General features: G+C 39.1%; 1 pseudogene across 1 annotated transcript; it reads left to right on the top strand.

The window, feature by feature from the left end:
* The first annotated feature begins 5199 nt into the window (after positions 1-5199).
* LOC309799947 (ATP-dependent RNA helicase DDX3Y-like) lies at positions 5200-9660 on the top strand (annotated as a pseudogene). Its single transcript has one exon. The product of its transcript is annotated as an ATP-dependent RNA helicase DDX3Y-like (transcript).
* The last annotated feature ends 498 nt before the right edge of the window (positions 9661-10158 follow it).

Here is a 10158-nt window from a genome sequence, read left to right as displayed (position 1 = left end):
CAACAGCACATTAAAAGGATCATACAACATGATCAAGTGGGGTTTATTCCAGGAATGCAAGGATTCTTCAGTATATGTAAATCAATCAATGTGATACACCATATTAATAAATTAAAGGAGAAAAACCATACATTCATCTCAATAGATGCAGAGAAAGCTTTCAACAATATTCAACACAAATTTATGATAAAAACCCTCCAGAAAGTAGGCATAGAGGGAACTTATCTCAACATAATAAAGGCCATATATGACAAACTCTCAGCCAACATCGTTCTCAATGGTCGAAAACTGAAACCATTTCCTCTAAGATCAGGAAAAAGACAAGGTTGCCCACTCTAACCGTTATTATTCAACATAGTTTTGGAAGTTTTAGCCACAGCATTCAGAGGAGAAAAAGAAATAAATGGAATCCAAATTAGAAAAGAGGAAGTGAAGCTATCACTGTTTGCAGATGACATGATACTATACATAGAGAATCCTAAAGATGCTACCAGAAAACTACTAGAGCTAATCAATGAATTTGGTAAAGTAGCAGGATACAAAATTAATACACAGAAATCTCTTGCATACCTCTACTCTAATGATGAAAAATCTGAAAGAGAAATTAAGGAAACACTCCCATTTACCATTGCAACAAAAAGAATAAAATACCTGGGAATAAACCTACCTAAGGAAACAAAAGACCTGTAGGCAAAAAACTATGACACTGATGAAAGAAATTAAAGATGATACAAATAGATGGAGAGATATACCATGTTCCTGGACTGGAAGAATCAACATTGTGAAAATGACTATACTAGCCAAAGCAACCTACAGATTCAATGCAATCCCTATCAAACTATCGATGGCATTTTTCACAGACTAAAACAAAAAGTTTCACAACTTGCATGGAAACACAAAAGACCCCCAGTAGCCAAAGCAATCTTGAGAAAGAATAACGGAGCTGGAGGAAGCAGGCTCCCTGACTTCAGACTATACTACAAAGCTACAGTAATCAAGAGAGTATGGTACTGGCACAAAAACAGAAATATAGATCAATGGAGCATGACAGAAAGCCCAGAGATAACCCCAAATACATATGGTCACCTTGTTTTTGACAAAGGAGACAAGAATATACAATGGAGAAAAGACAGTATCTTCAATAAGTGGTGCTGGGAAAACTGGACAGCTACATGAAAAAAAAAATGAAATTAGATCACTCCCTAACACCATACACAAAAATAAACTCAAAATGGATTAAAGACCCAAATGTAAGGCCAGACACTATTAAACTCTTAGAGGAAAACATAGGCAGAACACTCTATGACATGAATCACAGCAAAATCATTTTCAACACACCTCCTAGAGAAATGGAAATAAAAACTAAAATAAACAAATGAGACCTAATGAAACTTAAAAGCTTTTGCACAGCAAAGGAAACCATAAACAAGAAGAAAAGACAACCCTCAGAATGGGGGAAAATATTTGCAAATGAAGGAACTGACAAAGGATTAATCTCCAAAATTTACAAGCACCTCATGCAGATCAATATCAAAAAAACAAATAACCCTAATCCAAAAATGGGCAGAAGACCTAAATAGATCTTTCTCCAAAGATGATATACAGAATGCGAACAAACACATGAACAAATGCTCAACATCACTAAACATTAGAGAAATGCAAATCAAAACTACAGTGAGGTATCACCTCAGACCAGTCAGAATGGCCATCATCAAAAATCTACAAACAATAATGCTGGAGAGGATGTGGAGAAAAGGGAACCCTCTTGCACTCTTGGTGGGAATGTAAATTCATAGAGCCACTATGGAGAACAGTATGGAGGTTCCTTCAAAAACTAAAAATAGTACTACCATACGACCCAGCAATCCTACTACTGGGCATATTTCTCAGAGTATAACTCTGAGAAAAACATAATTCAAAAAGAGTAATGTACCACAATGTTCATTGCAGCACTATTTACAATAGCCAGGACATGGAAGCAACCTAAGTGTCCATCGACAGATGAAAGTTCAAAGAAGGTATGGCACATATACACAATGGAATATTACTCAGTCATAAAAAGAAACAAAATTGAGTTATTTGGGGCTTCCCTGGTGGCGCAGTGGTTGAGAGTCCGCCTGCCAATGCAGGGTACATGGGTTCGTGCCCTGGTCCGGGAGGATCCCACATGCCACGGAGCAGCTGGGCCTGCGCGTCCAGAGCCTGTGCTCTGCAACAGGAGAGGCCACAACAATGAGAGGCCCGCGTACAGCAAAAAAAAAAAAAAAAAAAAAAAAAAAAAAAAAAAAAATTGAGTTATTTGTAGTGAGGTGGATGGACCTAGAGTCTGTCATACAGAGTGAAGTAAGTCAAAGAGAAAAACAAATACCGTATGCTAACACATACATATGGAATTAAAAAGAAAATAGTTCTGAAGAACCTAGGGGCAGGACAGGACTAAAGACTCAGACGTAGAGAATGGACTTGAGGACACGGGGAGGGGGAAGGGTAAGCTGGGATGAAGTGAGACAATGGCATGGACATATATACACTACCAAATGTACAATAGATAGCTAGTGGGAAGCAGCCACATAGCACAGGGAGATCAGCTCGGTGCTTTGTGACCACCTAGAGGGTTGGGATAGGGAGGGTGGGAGGGAGACACAAGAGGGAGGGGATATGGGGATATATGTATACATGTAGCTGATTCACTTTGTTATACATCAGAAACTAACACACCATTGTAAAGCAATTATACTCCAAAAGACATTTAAAAAGAAAAAAGAAAAAAAACTTCCCTCTTAGAATTGCTTTTTGCTGCATCCCATAGGTTTTGGGTCATTGTGTTTTCATTGTCATTTGTTTCTAGGTATTTTTTGATTTCCTCTTTGATTTCTTCAGTGATCTCTTGTTTATTTAGTAACATATTATTTAGCCTCCATGTGTATGTATTTTTAACAGTTTTTTTTCCTGTAATTGATATCTAGTCTTGTAACATTGTCGTCAGAAAAGATACTTAATACAATTTCAATTTTCTTAACTTTTCCAAGGCTTGATTTGTGACCCAAGATATGATCTATCCTGGAGAATGTTCCATGAGCACTTAAGAAGAAAGTGTATTCTGTTGTTTTTGGATGGAATGTCCTATAAATTATCAATTAAGTCCATCTTGCTAAATGTATCATTTAAAGCTTGTGTTTCCTTATTTATTTTCATTTTGGCTGATCTGTCCACTGGTGAAAGTGGGCTGTTAAAGTCCCCTACTATGATTTTGTTACTGTCAATTTCCCCTTTTATGGCTGTTAGCATTTCCCTTATGTATTGAAGTGCTCCTATGTTGGATGTATAAATATTTACAATTGTTATATCTTCTTCTTGGATTGATCCCTTGCTCATTACATAGTGTCCTTCTTTTTCTCTTGTAATAGTCTTTGTTTTAAAGTATATTTTGTCTGATATGAGAATTGCCACTACAGCTTTCTTTTGATTTCCATTTGCATGGAGTATCTTTTTTCCATCACCTCACTTTCAGTCTGTATGTGTCTCTAGGTCTGAAGTGGGTCTCTTGTAGACAGCATATATACAGGTCATGTTTTTGTATCCATTCAGCCAGTCTATGTGTTTGGTTGGAGCTTTTAATCCATTTACATTTAAGGCAGTTATTGATATGTATGTTCCTATTACCATTTTCTTAATTGTTTTGGTTTTGTTATTGTATGTCTTTTCCTTGTCTTGTGTTTCCTGCCCAGAGAAGTTCCTTTAGCATTTGTTGTAAAGCTGGTTTGGTGGTACTGAATTCTCCTAGCACATGCTTGTCTGTAAAGATTTTAATTTTTCTACTGAATCTGAATGAGATCCTTGCTGTGTAGAGTAATCTTTATTGTAGTTTCCTCCATGTTTTTATATGCATAAATGTGCTCTCCTTTGTCCCAGCTTTGTCCTCCCCACTGAGATGTGGATACTGTGATTGAGCTTTCGTCCTTCTTTGACCATTTGGACAAGGCCAAGATCTTGGGATGGAAGAGTCTGGCTTCTAAATATCAAGGAGCTGCTCTATCAACATTGGGCTCACAGTGTTAAAAGAAAGAAATATCCATTTCAGTCTTCTTTAAGCTCCCATATTTTGGAGTCTATATTATAGGATCCTGCACCCTAATTAAATGTCAACAGTTGCAGAAAGCTACTTTGCCTAAAGATCAATTAGCTAAATACCAATTTGTCAAATTTACCAAATTTATGTATTAACCAATAACTTTTTCCTTTGGATTTTTATAAAGTTCTCAAAAATGTATGGTTCTCCAGCAAAAGAATGTGTAAATCCAAGACTCTAACCTCCTTAGACTTCCAACCTCACTCCGTGCCCCCATTCCCTCCCCTGGTTCTTTGCTCCTTCATCTCCCCACTCTCAAGAACAGACAGCTGAGACGGCACTGAGACTGACTCTCCTTCTTTCTTCTAGTAGAGCGTCCCTACCTCTGCCTTGGTCCATTTTAGCATGGAGTTAGAAAAGAGACAAACTCAACATTCCTTTAAAAATTGTTATGAGTCTGCAAAGCGGAGGGGCCTCGGGTTCCTGGCCAAGGCACCGTGGCCGGGTAGCGTCCGCCCGCCCGTGCTACGGATTCCCCCTCCGCTTACCTCCCCCTACCGGCTCTCCTCACCTATCTACCCTCCCCTAGCTCGTGTGCCCGTCTCTGTTTTCACCCACCCAGCCAGACGATTCTACTCAAGCCATCGTTGACTGCTCTACAACTCGCTCGACACCTGGGATCAAGTGACCCTCAACCTTCTTAGATTCAGGGATATCTGACTAGTTTCGACTTTGGGGAAGCTTCCCAAAGGCAGGAGAGGGCTAGTTGGAACGGAGACGTTTTACACAAGTTCAGATTCCTCAAACTGTAAGAGAAGGGAAAGGCAGAGCGCTAGAGAAAGGAGCAGGGAAAAAAAGCTAGGAGGAGGGTGAGAAAGATTGGGGTGTACTGGCGTAATGTTTAAGCCCCCCCTCCAACTGGCTGAAAGAGGTACTCCCCGAGTTTTCCCTAGTTGCCAAAGATTCCAAGACTTTGGGCGAGGGCGGGGGAAATAAAGCTCTCGCGAATTTTGAGAGCGTTGGGGGAACGGGACTGATTAGAAGATCTCGCGAGGTTATGAGTAAACGAACACAGGCCGCCCGGAGAGAAGTAAATGTAGCGATAAAGGGGTTGGTGGTGGTGGTGGGGACGGAAGAAGAAGACGCACCGGTTACGTACTGACGTAAAGCGGTCGAGTTGGGTCTCTTTCGGCCTGGCCGGATACGCTAGACCTGCAGTAGGAGACCGGGAGTTCCTGCTTCTCTTCAGGCATGAGTCATGTGCCGGGAAATGAGCTCGGGCTAGACCAGCAGTTTTCTGGTCTAGACCTGAACTCCCCTGATAATCAGAGTGGAGGAGGAAGTACAGCAAGCAAAGGGCGCTATATACCTCCTCACTTAAGGAACAGGGAAGCATCTAAAGGATTTTATGATAAGGACAGTTCAGGGTGGAGTTGTAGTAAAGACAAGGATGCCTACAGCAGTTTTGGGTCTAGAGATTCAAGAGGAAAGTCCAGTTACTTCAGTGATAGAGGAAGTGGATCAAGGGGAAGGTTTGCTGATCGTGGACGGAATGACTATGATGGTATTGGCAGTTGTGGTGACAGAACAGGGTTTGGCAAATTTGAATGTAGTGGACACAGTCGTTGGTGTCAGAAGTCAGATGAAGACGATTGGTCAAAACCACTTCCACCAAGTGAACGCTTGGAGCAGGAACTCTTTTCTGGAGGAAACACTGGGATTAACTTTGAGAAATATGATGATATACAAGTAGAGGCTACTGGCAATAACTCCTCCACATATTGAAAGTTTCAGTGATGTTGAGATGGGAGAAATTATCATGGGTAACATTGAGCTTACTCGTTACACTCGTCCTACTCCAGTGCAAAAACATGCCATTCCTATTATTAAAGGAAAAAGAGACTTGATGGCTTGTGCCCAAACAGGGTCTGGAAAAACTGCAGCATTTCTCTTGCCCATCTTGAGTCAAATTTATACAGATGGTCCAGGCGAAGCTTTGAAGGCTGTGAAGGAAAATGGAAGGTATGGAGGCTGTAAACAATATCCAGTCTCCTTGGTTTTAGCCCCAACAAGAGAATTGGCTGTACAGATCTATGAGGAAGCCAGAAAATTTTCATACCGGTCTCGAGTTCGTCCTTGTGTGGTATATGGTGGTGCTGATATTGGTCAGCAGATTCGAGACTTAGAACGTGGATGTCACTTGTTAGTCGCCACTCCAGGACACCTGGTGGATATGATGGAAAGAGGAAAGATTGGGTTAGATTTCTGCAAATACTTAGTGTTGGACGAAGCTGATAGGATGCTGGATATGGGGTTCGAACCTCAAATACGTTGTATAGTTGAAGAAGATACTATGCCACCAAAGGGTGTCCGCCATACCATGATGTTTAGTGCTACTTTTCCTAAGGAAATTCAGATGCTTGCTCGTGATTTCTTGGATGAATATATATTTCTGGCCATAGGTAGAGTTGGCTCTACCTCTGAGAACATCACACAGAAAGTAGTTTGGGTTGAAGAGTCAGATAAACGGTCATTTCTACTTGACCTGTTAAATACAACAGGGAAGAATTCACTGACTTTAGCTTTTGTGGAGACCAAAAAGGGTGCTGATTCTCTGGAGGATTTCTTATACCATGAAGGGTATGCTTGTACCAGTATCCATGGAGACCGATCACAGAGAGATAGAGAGGAAGCCCTTCACCAGTTCTGCTCAGGAAAAAGCCCGATTCTAGTGGCTACTGCTGTGGCAGCAAGAGGACTAGACATTTCAAATGTGAAACATGTTATCAATTTTAATTTGCCAAGTGATATTGAGGAGTATGTACATTGGATTGGCCATACAGGATGTGTAGGAAACCTTGGTCTGGCCACCTCATTTTTCAATGAAAGAAATATAAATATCACAAAGGATTTGTTGGATCTTCTTGTTGAAGCTAAACAAGAAGTGCCATCTTGGTTAGAAAATATGGCTTATGAACACCACTATAAGGGTAGCAGTCGTGGGCGTTCTAAGAGATTCAGTGGAGGATTTGGTGCCCGAGACTATCGACAAAGTAGCGGTTCTGGCAGTTCTAGTTTTAGTAGTAGTCATGCAAGCAGCAGCTGCAGTGGTGGAGGTGGTCATGGCAGCAGCAGAGGATTTGGTGGAGGTGGCTATGGAGGCTTCTACAGTAGTGATGGATATGGAGGAAATTTCAGTTCTCAGGGGGTTGACTCGTGGGGCCACTGAATCCGCTTCACAGCAAAGTCACCCTTTTGAAAAAGCTAATATGGAAACCACATGTAACTTAACCAGACTATACCGTGTAGCTTCAAGAACTAGCAGTACTTTACCAACTGTGATTCTCCTGAAAATTCAAGGGACCTCAAAGCCAAAGGAAGAAAAGAAAGGAACAGTCAACAACCCTATTAAGAAGTTGGTTTGAAAACTTAATTGCTGTAGTTTGGATTAACTCCCCTCCTGCTTATCTCCATCCCAAACTGCATTTATAATTTTGTGACTGAGGATCATTTGTTTGTTAATGTACTGTGACTTTAACTTTAGGCAACTTATTATTTTGATGTCCTGTTGCCTCAGTAATGCTCGAGTTTTCAATTGTTTTGACAAAATAGATCAACTGAACTTGGGCTAAAATCAAACCTTGGCGCACAGGTGTGATACAACTTAACAGGAATCATCAATTCATTTGTAGATATTATAAAGAAAAAATTTTGGATGGTATCCTGCATTAGGACTTTTTGATAACTTGCAGAGTGGGGAGGGAAACATCTTACAGCAGAATTAGTTTCTAATGTGGCAGACTGTACTAAGTTGAAGTTCTGACTTGCTCACTCTATCCTGGATAGGCACTTCTAATCTTTAAATAAGCCGTTCCAGTCATGATGAGGTGGCATCTATGAATACATCCATATGTTTTTCAAAGCACTCTTCGAAGTTAATGCAAGTAAATACAGCAGTTCCTCTTTTAATGTTTAGGTTATTCTAAGCTAGGCAAATGTGGGCATATTATAGGAAAAGTTTAAAAGTTTGGATAACAAAAGTGTTTAGGGGAAATTTTATCTAATTAGATGTCTTTAATGCCTGCCATAAATAAAATTGAGATGGTAAAATGGCTGACCATGCCAGTGACCAGTCCTTTTAAGGACCTACTTGGATTTTGGTCTTTAATGCATGCTAGTGTTGATGTTTTTTGGTCAAGAGAATATGAGCAGGAGGGATTGTGCAGCAGGCTTTTATTTTAATGCAGATTCTCTTTATTCTGTTTAGGCTGTGTTGAAATGTTAAAATGACTTACACTTGTAGAGTTTGTAAATCAGAGTAACAACAAATGCTGAACTCCTTGAGGTCACACAGGTTGGAAATATGTACTTAACTGCACAAGGTGTTATTTTTATATAGTGCAGTTTTAATGTATTTTAGTTGCATAGGTTTCCATTGTATTTTTAGTCACTTTCTGCTAAATTTGGCCAAAGATGATTGTTCACCAACTAAAAATGCCTCTGCCACTTGGAATTCTGTGCTGATTTTGTGGTTGGAATATAGTGATCTTTATAGGCTAATCTTTACAATGGCTTCAGAAGGCAAAAATTTCTTAAAGTGCAATAGATTCTCAAGCGTATTGTGCCTTGTTCTAAAACTTTATTGTAGGTGCACTTGACAGTATTGAGGTCATTTTTTATGGTGCTATTTCAACTAGTAAAGATTTAGACTCTTGTACATTTTGCCCATACATTTTTACAAAATACTTATTTTATTGCACGTTCAGAGAATTTTATATATATGTCTGTGTGCGCGTTCTTAAATTTCCAATCTTATTTTGTCTCTTGGAAATTGTTGAACGCAGTATGGTAAGAACTAGATTCTAAAATTGTATTTGGGACCATGGAATGATAGTTGAGAAGAAAACTATTTGCGCACGACAGGTTTTAGATACTTTTTGCTGCTAGTTTGTGTAATATTTATTGAACATTTTGACAAATGTTTATTTTTGTAAGCCTAAAAGTGATTCTTTGGAAGTTTAAAGAAACTTGACCAAAAGTACAAAAACGCACTTGAATGTTGAATGTCACCAAATGTGAAATAAAACATTTCAGGGTAGTGTGAGCTTTTAATGTTAAGTCCTATTAAACTTGAGTCAAATTAAGCAGACCCAGCATTGGCAATGTAGGTAGCTGTAACTTTCTGACAAAATTTAAGACAAAATTGGCAACTTGAAATTACAACATGACAAGGTTTTGATACCTTTGTCTTAAAATATTAACGAAACACTTCTAAACACTGATAAGAAATGTCCATGTTTTCAAAGGTTCTCAGAGTTTTATTTAGTACATACCTTGTTTTGTTTGGTTTTCAGTGTCTGGCAAATTGCAGTTCTCAAACATGTGGTTATATTTGTGTATTGCCATAATCAGTGACTTTTACATTCAGTTTTGTCAGCCAGCAATATTTTCAGTAAATAAGAATGGAATTAAATTTGCTGTATGTAAACATCGAAGCTCAAGTCACTGTAAGTTTAGTAATTGCTTAAAGTATTAGTTTTAGATGCTAGCACTGCATGTTCTGTGTTTTTTCTGGTTTTGCTAAAATAAAGAGTTGAATACAAAAAAAATTGTTATGAAGGAGATGTGGATGGACTTAGAGAGTGTCATACAGAGTGAAGTAAGTCAGAAAGATTAAAGCAAATATCGTATAATAACACACATATGTGGAATCTAGAAAAATGGTATAGATGATCTTATTTGCAAAGTAGAAATAGAGACACAGACATAGAGAACAAATATATGGATACCAAGGGGAAAAGGGGTGGGGTGGGAGACTGGGACTGACACATATACATTACTGATACTATGTATTAAATAGACAACTGATGGGAACATAGAGTATGGCACAGGGAACTCTACCTAATGCACTGTGGTAACCTAAAAGGGAGGGAAGTCCAAAAGGGAGGGGGTATCTGTATGTGTATGGCTGATTCATCTTGTTGTGCAGTGGAGGCTAACACGACATTGTAAAGCAACCGTACTCCATTAAAAATCAATTTAAAAAAATTGTTATAAAAAATGTAAACATCAACACCTAACATTCTCAA

Source organism: Mesoplodon mirus, assembly GCF_964341445.2.
Source record: "Mesoplodon mirus genome assembly, chromosome: 3".
NCBI lineage: Eukaryota > Metazoa > Chordata > Mammalia > Artiodactyla > Ziphiidae > Mesoplodon > Mesoplodon mirus.
Note: the sequence above shows the minus strand (reverse complement) of the source record. Positions and strands in the feature narration are given on the sequence as shown.